At 36.6% G+C, this 18,094-nt stretch overlaps 1 long non-coding RNA gene across 5 annotated transcripts; it reads left to right on the forward strand.

Annotated features, from left to right (window-relative positions):
* Window positions 1-860: 860 nt before the first annotated feature.
* Window positions 861-16,798, forward strand: LOC149112253 (uncharacterized). Of its 5 annotated transcripts, none has more exons than XR_016207348.1 (3): window positions 861-1,024; window positions 14,016-14,142; window positions 15,808-16,798. It is a non-coding gene; the product is annotated as an uncharacterized LOC149112253 (long non-coding RNA). The 5 variants fall into 5 exon arrangements; XR_016207351.1 differs by having other exon boundaries at window positions 14,078-14,142; XR_016207350.1 differs by lacking the exons at window positions 14,016-14,142; window positions 15,808-16,798 and adding exons at window positions 4,227-4,373; window positions 6,789-8,150 and having other exon boundaries at window positions 862-1,024.
* Window positions 16,799-18,094: the final 1,296 nt, after the last annotated feature.

Here is an 18,094-nt window from a genome sequence, read left to right on the forward strand (position 1 = left end):
CTCTCAGCGTTAGATTTTGGCGGATTTAAACGCTTCGACGGCAGCATTTATCGCAATCTGAGGGAATTGTCCTTGTTTATTAACACGACTTGGCTTTGGGATGATAACCGTGGGAACAGCTACATTTTGATTGCATTTGTTGATTAGTTGCAGTCGCGACAGATAGCTCAGTCTTTATCCGGTCGAAATTTATTGTTTGGAATCGGTGGAAAAGTACTCTGAAGGCAAGATCTATAAGACTACTTTATTCATCGGGGGAAATACTCGAATTAGTCGCGAAACGAGCACGCGACTGCAAATGCTTGCTTAGAATAATGCACGTATGAAACTTGAGAGACTACAGAAACTGGCAGCGTCACGCAACGGATCAACAAATCGTGACCTCTTCACTGGCATGGACTTTGACACTATGCATATCTGATTGTAAAACCTCGGTTACTGCTGAAAAATGTTGATTTTAGCAATAGACAAAGGTTGAAAGTCAGCTAGTGAAATCATTTATTTACGATATATAATTATATATTAAAGTGAGAAAGTCGAACGCACTCTCATAATCTCTGATTACTACTAGTATAGGCAATTTACATTAGGGATTCATAATTCCCTTTTGTCAAGTAAACTGGTAGTACAAAAATTGTATGCTGTCAAGTAAACTGGCTGGTAAAATAGGGTACATAATTAGTCTATGATACAAAGGCTGATTGCATGTGGATATGTTATCTGTTTATGGAGCTATGGCGATGGAGTTCGCTCCAGAAACAGCCATGAAACAAATTTAGTTTTTTGAAGGGAGTTTACGTACGGGTTAGGTTCCCGATGGCTGGAAATCGTAGGTACCAGTGTCCTGACCGCTTCAACCTGATGTCATGAGAGAGCATGGGTAGGAAATAAACTGCGCTTGGCAGAATCCAATATGGCGGAATGGCTGACCAGGAGAAACATTTTTTATTAGGATTTGCTGTGGATTTTCAAATAATTTTGTCCCAGTTACAAGTGATTCCACTTTGTAGAGAGGTTCCCTGAGGTGAGTGTAACGTAGTAAGTTTAAATTCGCCCAAATACTCTCATGTTTAGATCTTAAATTGACTAAAGTTTCACAGATTTTCGAGGGAAAGCCTTGGCAAACAAGGCTGTTGAAAGTAAGCTTTGTCTCTTTGAAAATGCCAAGTGCTTCTCAACGATTTGTGTTTTCTAGTTGACGAATCTCCCGAACTTCAGCATACTGTAATATCGCCATGTTCTCGACACGCGTTAAAAATGTGCTAAAAAATTATGGCCAGACTCACACGATCACGGAATTTCGACGGAAAAACTCGCTCAAACCTGAGTCCAGAAGCCCTGTCCAAACGAGAAATGTTTTGCGATCAAACATGATCAAGCATTGCCATCGAAATTAGTGATATTGCATGATGACGCGAAATCTTATTGCTTTACTGTAAGTTGTGTTCCTGAAAGTATGTTTAATTATCTTTAGTAGCTTCACATTGATTTCCTTCGTTTTGAATATAATAGCCAAATTCTTGCATGTAAACGAAAACAAAGGTGTAGCTGACTAGGGCCCTTTAACATTCTACCACCAAGAAAAGTTCCTCTAGAAGGTCTGCACATCCAGGCAAGAAACAAATAAATGACTTAAGGTGTGCTTTGGATCATGGCATTTATCATGTGTTAGAAAATAGCCCAAAGAAAATATGCACACTGATTGGTTTAAAATTATGTTTCTGTCAAACAATTAGAATATGAGCTCGAGATTTCTATCATGCATAGAAACTGAGAGCGAATAATCTAATTGTTTTGGTTTAAGTCTACTAGTTGTTCAAAACTTTATCTAAATCCTCTTCACAGACATTCCAAAAACGAAAAGCAGCCGTCACTTTGTTACCAAGGGCCTACTGCTACGCTACTCGCCATCTATCACAGAATAGATAGTGAGTAGCGTAGCCAATCAGAGAATGGCATTCATGATAGAACGCTAGTAGATTTACACTAAAACTCTAGAAGCACAGAACTAGCACAAGCTGTTGACGTAATGATGGCGCAAGCAAAGAGAATTTGCATTTTGATGATCAAGTAAACAAGTTTTTTTTTCTTTTTTCCTCCCGGTAGTTTCTAAAAGAAATAGAAAACATGTTCTCTGTGTTTCTATCAAGTTATAGAAACACTTGTGAAAGTTTGGGAGAACTTGAAAAAGCTGTGGAAACACTCGCTTGTTGGGTCATGTTCCCACAGCATTTCTCGTTCTCCCAAACTTCCACTCGTGTTCCTATTAAACAATTAGATTATGAGCTCGAGATTTCTATCACGCATAGAAATCGAGAGCGAACAATCTAATTGTTTAAGTATAAATCTACTAGTCATTCAAACTTGAATAAATAATAAATAAAATAATAACTAAATCCTCTTCACAGACACTTCGAAAATGCCAAGAAGCGACCATAATTTTGTTGACAAGGGTACACTGCTATGCTACACACTGTCTATCACTGAATAGATAGTGACTGGATAGAAACATGGTACATGTTTTCTATTTCTTAAGGTTACTGTAGACCTTCAAGGGCCTATTTTGTCCAAAATTATTTTTTACGCTAAATTCAAGACTTCTACTTTATCTGAATTTTCCAAAAAAAATTATTTTATAAACTTAAAACGTGAACAAGTTATCTACAAAACTGTATTTTTTAAAACGAGTCAATGAACCACAAACTGTGATAAGCCAACTAAAATGTGTAACCCCTTGAGTTGAACAGTAACAATTTTTGTGGCAACTGATCTCATCCATGGACTTGTATTTCGCTTCTTTTGTTTACCCCTGCGTCTTGCAATTTTTCACATGGAAATCTTCACTTTTGTTGATTGTTTTTGTCTCTTAAGTGATAGACTAGATGATTCTGGATGGTCTTTGCATTCCCACATTTGAACACAAGCGCAAGTCGCAAGCAAAATTAATGTTTTGTTGATGCCCTCCTCTAGCTTTTTCTGGCACAGAAGTTCATTGCCCCAGAATTATTGGCAAATTTAATTGCTGATATCTGACAAGGCAGCTTCTTCAAATGCTCCTTTCCTCTGATTCAAAGAGTGTTTTTTCTATATTCTAGTAAAACAAACAGACTGATGAATTATGTGTTGAGTTTTTTAAATGTGTAAACATCCGCCCTAGACTTTGCTTGCTGAGTAGGCCTGTTCAAGGCTATTCCGCTATCGTTGATCTGTTTTCCCTTTTCCTTCTTTACCATTTCAACCCTTCAAGTTAACTTTCTTTCCTTAGGGGCCATCTGGCCACTGAATATTTATTTTTGGTCACCAGTGAAAAATTTTGAATGCCAGAGTATAAAAATTAATTATTAATTAATTAATTATTAATTAATTAATAATTAATTGATCAATATTAATTAAGTAATTAATATATTAAATGATAAATAATTAATATGCTATCCCTGAACTAATTAGAGCGGTTTTCAATTGAGTGTCGTAAAACCAAAACCAAACCAATTACTCACCAATTAGACTACTCAGCCAATCTCAAACCGTAATAAAACCAAAACCAAAACCAAAGTAATTGTCTAATTACTTTCGACACTCAATTGAGAACAGGTCTAAATAAAAAGTGATTCAAATAATATATTTTTATTATTGATGATCATATAAAATCACAATCAATTCCTCTTGAAGATTTGACAGGTCTTCCTGAACTCTCCTAAGCATGTTAAGTAAAGTGACTCATATTCATGGAACAGAAACGCTGTACTGGAAGAAAAGCTGTTAAGAACAGACAAAAACAGCAACGATATCTTCCATCAATCAACCGACCTTTCACACAAACGTACCGAGCTATTTGTGACATATACACACCAAAAAGCACGTGTTTGTGTGATTTAGCGCTGTTTTTCCCACGAAAAAATAAACAACAAAAAAAACACCAAAATATTCTGAATTTTAATTTGCAGTTTCAAAGTAAAACACAAGTGTAGATGGCACAGATTATACCAAGTAGCAACCGGGTGGGGGAAAGGGTTACCCACTGTGCGACTAAATATTTTGATAACAATTTTGAAACAAAGAGTAAATTTTTAGGTACACAGGTAATCAAGTGTTTAGTTGAGATGAAGCTTGATGAAAATAACAAATTATAGCACTGTTTTGTTGATTGCGTGATGCACGTTTGCAGTTCAGAAGTGGTTACCTAGCACGTGATCAAAAATCTGCCATGATCAAATTTCTTTCCACAGTTAAAAATAGCCATGTTTGGCAGGAAAACGCTGCGAGGGCGCTGTGCAATTTATTGCGCACATTTTCCAGTTTCACGCTACAAACCCAAACTCGACAATGTATCAGAGATGCAGAAACTGTACACATGGGTTATCTCACACTCAAAGGTAAAATTATCACATACTAAAGTTCAGTCAAGTGGAACGAAGTTCGTTGCATACGACATACTGGAAATTTGTTCTTTCCTATGATGGCCGCATTCTTGTAATTAAACATATCATTTTATCTTAGTATCAATTTCAGTGGGTAAAAACGGCTTAAGAACTTATTTTCACAAGTGAATTCATCATGCTCAAAGCATTTTTTCTTTTTTTTTTTTCATCCTGGATGATATTCAAGCTTTTGATTTTAGTCGCCAGGCTGGTGACTTCCGTTTCAAGTTAGTCGCCAGCTCCAAAATTCTAGTCGCCATGGCAACTAAAATGGTTGCTACTTGGAGGGTTGCATTTATCTGTTGATTTATCTGCTGATTTTACCCCACCTGGTTTGACAATCTGGTGAAATTTTTTCTTATAAGGAAGTTCAGTTCAAAAAGTTTTGCCTGCCTGTGAGAACCAGTTGCCCCCTGCTGAAAAGGATAGTGAAACCCCTGATAAGTATTGAATGTACAAACCAATATTTCATTCTCCATGGTAACATTCAACTTCTTGGCTATCAAGAGTCTTGTCAATACCTTTGGTTGACATTGAGGGACAACTCTAACCACCAGGATACAGAAAAAACAAACTCGATTGTAGAAAAATTCAAATGGCCAAGAATGATTAGACCTTTATTAATTATATTTATAGCTCAGTTCAATTGATTTATAGTTGAAATTCAATTGGCAATTGTATTTATAGTTTCCTTGTTTTATTTACTTACTTTGGAATGCAGGTCATTCGACTTTTACACGAGTAAAGTTGACAGCACTTGCAAATGTTCAAATTTCCTCCCTTTTTTTGATGTAACAAAGAATACAGATTTACTGTAATATTAGATAGAGTTGTTATATACATTATACTTACATTTGTTTTATTTAGGCGAAACTTATTAGAATTTAACTGCACATCTTGAATAACATCATTGAAACTTCTAGCTGTTATGTTCTTTTTCAATCCATTATCACATAATTTTATTTTTACGCTAAAACATATAGTTAGTCAAAGACTGGAAGGACTAAGATCTTATGAAAAGGCTCTTAACAATGAATATGGTTTCATATCCATCCTTAAGAGCTTTTTCATTAGCTCTTACATAGTTACCTTGGTCAAATATTACTAAATGGCAAGGAAAGTGCTGGGAAAACTAGTCTAAAGAAGAATCTGTTAGGCCTGCCATTTGACTTTCAAGAACAGAATAATGAGGCCCTGTCCACACGCATCTGGCGAATTCGGCTGTGAATCCAGATATTTTTGCTACGTGTGGACGAGGAAATTTTTGAATAAGGAAAGAAAAAGTTGCGGATTCAAAAATATCCAGATACCCGTAGACGGGACCTGAGGTACTCAGGAAATTGATTCAATGTAGAGACTTAAGTTTGTTTTCAATACAACATAAGCACAAACATAAGCATAACGGTACTGAGGACGCCCATAACACAAGCATAAGCTCATAGGCATATGCAAAATTGATAATTGCCCTGCTTTCAGTTCCATACCTCCTCAATACAGTAAAACCTGGGCAGGGGTTTGAGATGGTGGAAATAAAAACTGTTGTATAAAGACTATATTTATAGTGTTCAAGTACAGTATTTGTAGTGAAGTATACAGTGTATATATACTAGTAATGTAATGCTTTCAAGTATACAATGGAATATCCCACAAGTCACTTGTATTTTCTTGGTATATACACAAGCCTTTAGGTGAGTGTATCTAATTGACAGGTGGGATATTAAATGGTATACCATGAGAGAGCGTTGCATAACTATTTTATGTCATGCCATAGAAATTACAGTGGCCAACACTATCAATGTGACACACACGTGGCGCATGATGGGAACGTTGGATGTGATACGGTCAAATATACTATGGCTTTCCTGTATTCTGACTGGCTGTGTAATGTTTCTGTGGCATGGTGTTTAGTAGTATAAATTGTCCAAGTTCAGCGTATGTAGTAGTGTATGGTTTCTACGTAGTGCACATGTGTATTTGTTTAGTGTTTACCACAAGGATGAGAAAGTTGTGTGGTTATTAAAGAAATCACACATTTTACCGACTAAGAATATGAGCTTCATTGTGAGCAGGTGTATTTGACTAACTGATGGATAAAGTCATCTACTAGAGTTAATCATGAATGATAAATAAATCAAATTCAAATGCAGTTTTGAATGATTCGTATTGAAAATCATTATGCTCATCAATTATCCTAATTAATGTCCAATCAAATTGATAAGATGTCCAACCAAAATGAAGATTTGAAAGGACACATGTCCTGTTAAAGAAGAAAAAAAATTACCAGTACTGCCCTTGAATACATTTTGAAGAACCCCTGTATTTCTTCTAAGCTAGTTTTAATCAAAGCTGTGTCCTGTTTCAAATTTGCAGCTGCCGAGTCAGCAAGGTCTGTTCCTGCTAATGATGGTGTGGAAAGGAGAAAGGGTGATGAGAAATTAGATAATTGTATGAAATTTTGGCCGGTGAAAAAGGATATACTTTGATCAGGGACCATTTCTTTATAGAGTCGTACACCCAGGAGGGGGGGGGGGGACTCCCATATAAAAAGGACGGGGGTGCTCATTGTACCTTTTAGGGTTTAAAAAGTGGTCTTGGTACCTCTTAGGGTGTTCAGCTTCAAAGGGTCTGCAGCGGGAGTTTTTGGGTTACCTTTTAGGGTATTGAACCAAAAAAAAATGTGACAGGAGATAATGTGTTGTTTTAGAACTGGTTTCTCTTAGGGGTGAAAACCTTTTCAAGCAACGCCCACAAACCAGGACCTTGGTACCCCCTAGGGTTTCTTTTCAAAATGTCTGACAAGTATCCCCTTACTTAAAAGATAGTACTCTTCCTCTTGATTCAATCACCTCCTCGAAATTGTATTGGAAACTTATAGAAATTATTCAGGTCTATCCTTCAGCATGGCATAAATTTAGTACCTTGTTTCAGAATAATGGTGATCTTTTTTATTGGGAAGTGATCTATCAAATTCTTCATGTTGTCACGCTTGACACTAAAATAAGAGTTTTTCAGTATAAATTACTAAACCGAATAATTTATACCAACAAATCCTTATACAAAATGAAAATGATTGATTCACCCCTCTTCACTTTTTGCAAAATTTCAGATGAACCTCTCGAGCATCTTTTTTCTAGGTGTGATTTCATTGTAGCATTCTGGATGTCTGTTGTTCTTTGGCTTAAATCCTTGCACATTGCTATCGATTCTCTAAACGAATGTGACATAATTTTTGGATTGACGCAAAAAAGGTCTCATTGGTCGCTTTTAAATCATATTATCATCGCTGGATAGCTAGTTATTTACCACAGTCGTCTGAAGAATATTTTACCATCATTGCATCATCTCTTGATAAAATTAGATCACATAGAATCCATTGAACGATCTATAGCCATAAAGAACAACTGACTTAAAATCCACGAAGGAAAGTGGAAGCCTCTCATTAATTATTTTTTATTGAATATTTATTGTATAGACACCTTTTTTCTGTATTGTTAGAAAACTTATGTAGTGTTGTAAGCGTTGTAAACCTTATTGATTTATTTCCGTGTCGGGTGTTAAGTATAAGTAGTGTGAAGTAGTGTGAAGCAGTGTAGTATACAATGTGGATGTAAAAGTAGTATGTAAAGTGATTAAGTAAATTAGTGTAGAAGTGTGTGGTAGTGTAATATACAATGTAGGTGTAACTAATGAATGTAATATAATTATAAAAATAAAAAAAAATCGGAAAAGAAATGTCCATTTTAATAGACTGCATTCTGCCAGCTCTTATGTTATGGCTATCTTCGCATAAATATTCCGTTGATTGAAGATAAACTAATTGCCAATCTTGAATGGAACCTGGGAATGGAATAGTAGAACGAGATTGGTAACGCTGTGACAATGACGAGGGTCCACAATAGGGTTCTCAGATCCCGCTTTCCCGCCCATTTTTTCCTGTTAATCCCGCCATCCCGCTCTTTTTAGCCTGGAAATCCTGATCCCGCCTACTTTACATAGACGTTTCTGCGTTAATGATTAATTTGTTACTTTAATAATTACTTTAATTACAGGGTTCCAGATAAGTTTCAAGGTATGGTGTCAATGAGGAATTCCAACGGGTCAATTTCCAATGCTCCCACCAAATCATCATAAATTTTCTAGTAATTTGTCGGGTCATGTTGCTGACCTTGTCAGGTTTTTGACCTGAGACCCCTTGCTTATCTGGAACACTGAATTATTAACACAGAAACTTAAAAAAATAGATATCGCTTAAAATATCAAAAAAATATTCAATGGGTAGCAGATAAGTAAAATGATGATTCTATGATTCTAACGTCTCTTTCTGTAAACGGTTTACTGTTTTGTTTTCTTTTTTTCGCGTATCAGTGAAAGAAAAAGATTATTCATTCCCATATTCAAGAGATGGCCCATAAACGCACTTGACAGTATCTTTTAAAGCTTTCAGCGTCTTCACTTTCCTTGAAATCTGGGCTCAGAACTTTTCTTTCCGAATGAAGGCATTACTGCTCGAACATCCTTTTCGTAATAATTATTTATAACATAACTAAAGCAAAGCGCGCGCTCTGATTGGTTAATTTAGCGTTTACTATTTGCCGATCGGTCTACGTTGCTGACGTGTGTTCTAATGTTTACAAAGCAAATCTTTTGACAGACATTGTTTCCAAAGTAATGGCCGACGTTCTTCTGCCAGAAATGCGAAACTGTCTTCACAGTTGTCTGAAGATGAAACTTTATCGAGTTACTGGTGTGCAGTCGGTTTTCATGAATGAATTTTCGCGCGCTTGTTTTCCCTTGTCATGTAAGACTACACGAACATTTTTTTATAGCTCAATAAAAGGACTTCTGTTGTTCCAATGTCTCAATGTTATGTTATAAAACAAATGGTAAACGCCATAGCGTGCACGATTGAGTTATGGATGCACTTGGGAGGTTTGCTAAGCACTCAAGAAGCTAGGGTCGCACTCGGCTATCGCCTCGTGCGACTCTTACGCTTCTTTCGTGCTTAGCAACCTCCCGCGTGCATCCATAACTCAATAGTACACGCTATGGGTTTACCATTTGTTAAATGGTGACGGAATTCGTAATGCCGCATACTTCGTTCGGGAAATCACTATCACCGCCATTCGGAGAGGCCATCCTGGCCAAAACAAGCCATTCGCTCTGGAAAAGGTCGAAAGACTAGAAAAAGGAGAAAGAATCGGGGGGATTACAGACCCAAACATCAAAAATGTCGGAATGGACAGATGCCATTGATGTCAGAGGTCAACGCAAATGATAGCCCGCGTAGCTTGGCGGTTTAAGCATTTTTTTAACGCAGCTTTGGCGCTCGTTAAAGTGCGGCTTGACCGCTTGAAAAGCGCCAAGCTACGCAGGCTACACAAATGATCGCAATAGGACTCAATGACCTCATACAGTCTCATGATACTAACATAGTCAAGCAATAATGGATACGTTTAACAAACCTGACAGGGTACAGAGCCGTTAATTGCTATTCATTACTTGAAACCTGACATAGCTATACGCACAAAATGTTCGTTTCTGCCAGCTTGTGGTTTTTGCGCTGGTCAATAACAATTTATGAGGTCATGTAGGAATTGATGAAATCCCGTATCCCGCTCTGTTCCCCTTGCGAATCCCGCTTCCCAACCCCTTAAAACATGAAATCCCTCTCCCACTCATAATTGTAATTCCCGCTTCCCGCCCCTGTTTTCAGCTCAAATCCCAAATATCACAGCGAAAAAAAGCCAAATCCCGCATCCCGCCAAACCTATTGGGAACCCTCAATGACTGCCACATCCGGTTGAGTATCCCATCATACACTAAAAGCACCAGATCACGTGTCCAGAAGCACGATGTGTTCGAAAATATGGCGGGTGTTTGCAAGGTACGATTTTTTCTGTTTTTATTTGCTCTTCTGTGGCTTGTTCTTCAATTGTTGTAAGTAAGACTTATTCCTTCAAATTGAAATGTAACTTCAAGTGGAAGGAACCGTTTTTAGAAGGTGGATAAAACGCTGAGCACAAGCTAGGGCTTCAATACCGTACAGTCAGTGCATATGCTAGGCTACTCAATCACTAGATTGGTCTTTGTAACAGAAAATGTACAAGAGTGAATAGCTGTGCATATTTTTTAACCCAGTAGGAAGCTCAATTTTATGGCTTTCATTAACGTTTTCAGCCGGAGGGCAACTGGTTTCCAGAGGTGGGCAAAACGCACTTAAGCTTATCTAGAAGAAAAATGTTCTCTAGATCCCCTGATGATCAAACCAGGTGGGTAAAATCATCGTCACAACTGGTCAATTTGCCTGGTGCCCGGCCCTTATAGGGTAGGAATATTTTGATTCACATTTTTTTTTTCGTATTTCGTACAATCACAAAACTCATCAATGTATCTGAAAATAAGGTCGATTGGAACATTTTTCAGGGCAAAGCAAAGGTAAAATACTCATGTTTTCAATAAGACGGCAAGTCGGGTGAAATGGCGTCCTAAACAAGACCAGGATGGCAGAGAGATGGGTCGAGAGTTCTCGTGCATGTGCCCAGTTGAATACATTTACGTCCAGTAGCCTTCCTTGCTCATCCCATCCTGTTATCTTAACATCCTTATTGAAACTCCCAGTGAATTGTTGATGTTATCCTTGCAATCAAATTATTACAAATCCCTGAATTCAGGTCCAGTTTTCATATAATATTATTATTATATGGCTAGCTCCCTGAGCAGGCAAGATTAACTAAATCCTCTGCTGTGATTTGTTACCCCAGCAGGCAAGATGGCATTTTCTTGCCACTTGGGGTTATGCACTGTGTGCCACAAGAAAAATTAGTTCTTTATCCCCGTTAATGTAAAGCTTCAGTTATGTTAATATGAACGCAACTTCAGTTAACGTTAAGTGCCATGGACAATAGAGGATTTGGCGCTATACAAAAATTTTTGTTAGCATTAAAAATATTATGATAATATTATTATTATATTAAATATTATTATCCCCTATAAGAATTCCTATATTGACTAAGCTTGTTCAGTCGAGAACGTGGTTATGGACCTTGGCCAATATCCAGCCATCTTGGCCTCGGGCTTGGTCAATAACCCATATTTGGACTGAGTGGAGCACAATTCAGGGTGTGATGGTGTGATCAGAAATTTTAAATCAAATGAGCATGCAGAACCAGGTCAATTACTAATAATCCCATCAATTACAAAATTTCAAAATTAAAAAGTCTTTGAAAGAAGTTCTTTTGAGAAAAAAACTCAGTAGTGTTTTCCATACATGTAAGTCTAACCCATTGACACCTGTGCCGCCCATAACCACCTGTGACAAGCGTTGGCCTTTCTGCTACTTCTGACGTCATCACCTTTGACCAAATTTGGCATCACTAACTCAACTTCTGCAGGAGGAAAAGATCTTTCCAATGATTCCTAGATCAGAGTGATTGGGTCAACTGAGCTTGAAATATGCGCAAAAATGCTCAGAGTGAAAAACTCAAGACAAAATTTCCGTCAACTACACTTGGCTAATCCGTGGTAAGTATTTCCCATCTTGATGATGCTTTCTCAGAAATTTTTGAACTGGCAGCAAGCTTAGTAGAAGGTTAACCAGTGCAGCAAAATGATAAAAGGAGAAAAGAAAAAGCGGAAAAAAAAAATTAAAAAATGAAAAGCCTAAAGGTCACTTTCTCCTCCAAAATTTTGATTTCTGCCCATGCCTGAGCAAAAATGCCATAAAATGTGATGCTAGTGGAAAGGAAGGCATACTGTCACATTACCAAATGCCTTTTGGGGTAGATTGGATTTAATTTAGCAGATAGCCATGCTGAAAATGTCCAAAAAAATGTATTTATGGCAAAAATCCCCAGGTGTCAATGGATTAACATTGTAGGAAACATTAGAAGAAAGTCAGTTAAGTGCAAGTAAGTGATGTGTGAATAGCATGGGTATCCAAATACAAAAGTTATTTGTGACTGGATACTCACAATTGGACACCCAAATGACTGCATGATGAATGAGGAATTTTATTTACAACATACATAGCTACAATTATCAAAATAATTTCCGGATTCTGATTGATCAATGATGCATTAAATGTACACTCAGGGTGCAGAGTACAAAACTGTGTAATTAGGGAGCATAACATGAAAGTTTGTATAAATGTAGTCAGTCAGACTTAAATTATAAAACTGGAATTAATTTATGTTATGTAGTTACTTTACTGAAGAGTCACTTCATACATGTGCATTGTTTATTCCCACCGAATGAAACACATCAAACTGAAAGGAGCCTAGATTTTCAAGACAAGACATGATGATATCAACATGGAAACCATGATTGGTAGGTAAGTGATAATAGCTATTAAAGCAGCCTTTTAAACTATGACCATTTTTATCTTCAAAACAAAGTTAACCACAAAATAATAGCTTGCTTTAAATAAGACGACCAAAGAGGTGAATATTATGATAAAGGGACCTAATGGACACATAGGGGTATGCAAGGTATGGATGAGTCATTTTCTGAGTGACAGGCTGTCTGTACGTGTTGGGACTAAAATGTAGACTAGTGGGTAGAGATGGAGTTCTTGTTTCAGTGGGCTTACTCACTAAGTTCTTGGTCCACATACAATTAAAAATATTTTTATGTTTGAAAGATATTCTTTGGTATAAATGTTAAAGCACACATCACATCATACCAAAATTTGCAAATATCTGTTTTGTCTGGACTTCAATCCAAATTGTTTGCCTGTGTTAGTAATATCCTGTGATGCCTTCCTTGTTTTCTTTGCTGATGGACTTTGCAAAATGGTAGTTCCTTCGATCATGATATTCCACAAAACCACTTCAAATTAATATTGAAGGTCAACAATGTTACTCAAGACTTTAAACAAGCAAATTTAATAATGGCAAATTAATGGCAGATCCTTTTGGGTTGTTGTTCCTATCTGCATGCCATAAATAAAGTTTGCCCGGTCCAGTTGTTCTACCATTCATCCTGAGACTGTAGCCTCTTGTCTCATATTTGAAGTTTTTCCAGTGCTCACAAGACATGAATGCCTTTTAAACCTTCCCTGTTTCTTACTAGATAGAAAACAGAGAAGCAACATTTAAGTCTATGTGCAGAAAGAAAGATGGAAAAAAATTGCTTTGAGACATACATGTAAGATACCAAATAAGGCTACAGATCAAGAAGTCTGGGTTTGAGCCAATGGTTATGTTCTCTGCATTGCATTCTGGGACAAGACACTTTGCTCTCACAATGCCTCTTTCTACCTTGGTGTACAAACGGGTACTGGGTAAATTTAATACTGGGTGCTAACCCTGTGGCAGTTATATCCCATCATTATCAAACCTTGCCTTTGTAGGGTTAAAACTCTTAAAATTCTTGCTGATATTTCTTAAGTGTGTAGTTCTGTGAAACAGACAGACTCACATCCCATCCATGGGGGAGCAGAACTACTCAAGATCTCTTAATACAGCAGAGACTGGGTCAAACTGTGGTGGTTTAGATTACTTGGCCTGATGCAGACTTAACCTTACCTTCATAGTCCAAACTCACCCTAGTTGGGTTAAAACTAAATCTGATGAGTGTTTTTTTTTTTTAATTGTGTAGTTTGTTAAACTTGAGAGATCAAGGCTGGCATAAATGTTGAAACAGTCCCCATTTCTTGCTAGATGCAAACCAGAAAACTGTGTGCTGAGGAGAAAGATTCATATTGAGGCAATGGATTACATATCAGGTGAGTCTGTGTTCCTTTGTGTCTGGTTAGAGAGGCTATCATTAACTCGATTTTACCCTGGAGGAATAATGGCACACAATGCAGGCAGATGATATTTAAAATGACACCATAAATCCTCAAATTTATTTCAAATTTAGAAGAAGACAAGAGGCACTTATTGATATTCTAAGGAGGCGCTAATTCAAGGGAGGCACTTATTTAATTTTTCCCAAATCGTGGTAACATATTATCAGTGTTTTTGTACTGTATGTATGTTTCAGACACTCAGAAGTCTCGGTAGAATCCTGTCTCTCTTGAAGAACTACGTATTATAACCCCTTTAGCTGGTCTAGACCTGCTGCACCAGGTTAGCAGAGCTTTAAGCAATGAATTAGAAGACTTTCACTACCATCCACGGTCAAATGTACAGTGCTTGAATGAGTCAATATCACTTGCTTTGAGCATGAGCGACACAATACATCCTTTGTTGTCTCAGTACTCTTCCATAAAACAGGGGGAGGGAAGGGGGGCGATTATTTAAGGGGAAGTGCTTATTTTAAATTATGGCCGATAGGAGGGGCGCTTATTCAAAGGGGGTGCTTTTTCGAGGATTTATGGTAGAGATGTTGTTGTTTCACAGTTCAGCTATAATTTGCACTGCATTGATTTGTGCTCTTGGACATGACATGTTACTCTCACAGTGCCTCCATCCAAATGATTTACAGCAAAAAACGCCGGACAGCCCGGAAATTTAGCCCTGAAGTTCTTGACGAAATAGATCATGTTCTTTATCGCTTTAAGAGTGCCAAAATAAATGTGTACCTACATGTAATTTTTATTTTGCTATACAAAGTAAATGAAAATAGCGCATAGATTCGATTTGAGTGAACAAAGATAGGGATATTATCCATAGATTTTAAAGTTAGAACCATCTTGTGGAGCATTATTATAACATTGCTACATGAGAGTACTGCATGTGTCCAGAAAATTCAACTAACCATAACTAACCATAATTACCTGTAAATTACTGGAAAATCCATTGTAAAATCACTAACTTTTTGGCACGCACTTCTTAGAAAACTGTTTTTGCATGTTTGCATAAGTATTGCATTTGAATAACAGGTTGAATTTTAGAGCAACATTTTCTTGTTATTCACCTGTGTAAATATTTCTAGTTTTGTTTGTATCTGGTTGAATAAGTGACAAGCGTCCATAACTTTTACATTAATACTGTAAAAATGAAAAGCTATCCGAGAGCTTTTTATTTGAAAAAAAGTTCACGAGTTATTCAAAGATTGGCGACTATTAACCACTCAGGAAGAAAATGCAAATATTGCCCGTTTTGTCGCGAACATTTTTGCCGTGAACATTTTTAGTGTGCTATTTTGCCGGTGAGGTTTTCGCCTGCAAACGTTGCAAATGGAAGTTAATTTTAGAGTGCTATATTTTAGCCGGTGCCATGTATTTCGTGTTGCTGCTTGTTCGCGTTTTACGTTGCTCTTAATATCATTTAATTATGTAAACTCCGTGTATTTCTATGATGAAGATATAACCAAACGGCAAGCGTATTCCCGATAAGAGAATTAACTTGTAAACTTTAGTCGAGTATACACTGTATGTGTATTTTGTTCTTTGCGTTTCAGTATACCCATTGTTAATTGAACGTTTTATTTATCCTTCTTTCAGGCTGCCGTCTCAAGTGTACATGCAGACATGGAGAAAGAAGCAAAGGAAAGCTAAGGACTTCGTTTCTTCAGTGGATCACGTTTTAAGAGTAAGGTAGATTTACAAGACAAAGTTTATCTTGATGGAGTTTCTTGGGAAATGTTGTTAGGGCGGAGCTCGTATTAGTGATTTCACAACACAAAATTCAGGGGTCAAAAGACGACTTTGCAATTACTTTCAAATTGTGCAGTATCTACCAAATTGTCTCGTATCTTGCTAGTTACCGAGGAAGCGGTGAATTCCTCAAGTTTAGAGCTTTAAAATTAAGGTAGAAAATTAGTACTACTTGGATTTGTTTTTGCAACCAGAATTTTCAGCCTGGAAGGCTAGTTATTAAAATCGTTGAAATTACTTTTGTGATTGTCTCGTATCTATTTCACATATTTACTGAAATCTTTCTAGTTTTACGAGGACACATTGAATTGATGAAAAGGTTGCGCTTTTAAAGGGGCCAAGAAAAAAATCGAAAAGAAACCAAGTCTTTTAGTTCGAAAAATGTCCTTAGAAAAAAAAGTCTGCAATTTTAAATGGGGTCTGGTTTTGAGTCAAACATATACAGAGTCTTTTGGGGGGGAAAAATCTTGCACGATGTAAGATTTTTCCCATCAAAAGTCAAAGTATATGCTTGATTTCTGGCTAGACTCTGTTCAAAAGCGCAGAATTTTTTTTCTTTTTGGCAACCCTACATAGTCAAAAAATAGTAAAAGAGAGCCTACATTTCGACTGGTTTCCAGGCCCTTTTAAAAGCGCATTTTTTTTTTATTCTGTCCACTTATTCAAATTGTAATGACTTTCAATTGAATTATTAGAAAGCCAATAAAAGTTATATTGAAGACACGTGTGTAATTGATTTCTATCTGCTGTAGTATTTTTTCTTTGTCTTAAGTATTTTTTTAACAAATATGATTAAGTAATGTACACAATAAAAACCACCACTTGCTGTTTTGATTTACTTTATTGTTTGGCATTAAGTAACTAATTAATTACTTGAAAATCAATAATATTAAATTGAAACGTGAGAAGGAAAAAGTTCGCGTTTAAAAACTAAGACTTTTGGCGGGAAAATTTGAAAAATTTGCACAACGTTTCCCCTTAAAACTTTTTTGAGAAAAATTTTAAAAAGGTTTCCCTTCAAAAGTTTTTGATTGCAAAAATTTGCGACAACAGTTGACAGAAAATCCCGTAAAAAAAAAAACTACTGCACCACCTCGCATTGAAAAAGCATTTTTGATATTTAAAGATAGTTTTTTTCCATCTCAAATAAATTTTTGCCAAACAGTCTTCAAATTTCATTTTTCAACGAACTTCGCGTTGGTTTTTGTGCGAGGTGATGCAAGAGTTCCAAAAGACACGAAAAAGATGAAATGACAAGTGGATCAGATAGACAACAAAATAAAATTTCATTCCGAAATGGATTTTAAAATCTCGCAGAGTGACCGTGAAATACTCTTTCAACTAACCGAGTTTAATTTTATATCCAATTGAGTTTGATCTTGTGGCTTGTCATTTCATATCTTTCTCTGTCAGACGATGATGTAGATGGTACACACTTAGGATCAGTTGCACAGGAGTAAGAACACACGTCAATCTTGTTCCCCCACAAAATTTCCCGATTTCGATGGTTTATAACCATTGAAGTTTCAAAATAAGTTAATTCTCTTTTCCGATGCGACCGTTCGCTCCGTTCTCTTTTCCCGTGCAACAACCAAAGTGTAAACACAAAATAATCAATATCTGGTTGTACAAAGATGTTTATTCCTAAAATAACGCAAAATTGCTTCGGCCGGTTCAGTATATTTTATGAACTCGTCAAGTCAAAACAATGTCAGAATAATCCACTGTGAAAATATAAATCTCTTGTGGAAATGTTTTCGAAAACGTTTTACCCTGTTTAGAACGAAGCTTATCAAAGAAAAATGCTTATGCACTTCTTTTGGACGTCCAGAAATTTTAATGCTAGAAATGACAAAGGAAAACAAACCTGTTTTCAAAGGCGACACGAGAATTTTGTGCGATAAGGCACGTTTTTAATGCCAATTAATATGCAAATATCATCCTTTTTAACAAATTTGTTGCTGGTCTTTCAAAATTTAGTTATGAATGTTACAAAATTGTTCCCAGCCTCTCCAATCTTGGAAAAACAAAATATGGCAGAATCGAAGTTAATTTGCAAAAGTTAAAGAAAAACACAGAAACAATTTTTATATTTTCAGTTGTTCTCCGCGATCCTGAAATCATTCGTACTTTA

Source organism: Orbicella faveolata, unplaced genomic scaffold (genome assembly GCF_042242905.1).
Source record: "Orbicella faveolata isolate gen_17 unplaced genomic scaffold, um_ofav_v1 contig_2, whole genome shotgun sequence".
In the NCBI taxonomy this organism is placed as follows: Eukaryota; Metazoa; Cnidaria; class Anthozoa; order Scleractinia; family Merulinidae; genus Orbicella; species Orbicella faveolata.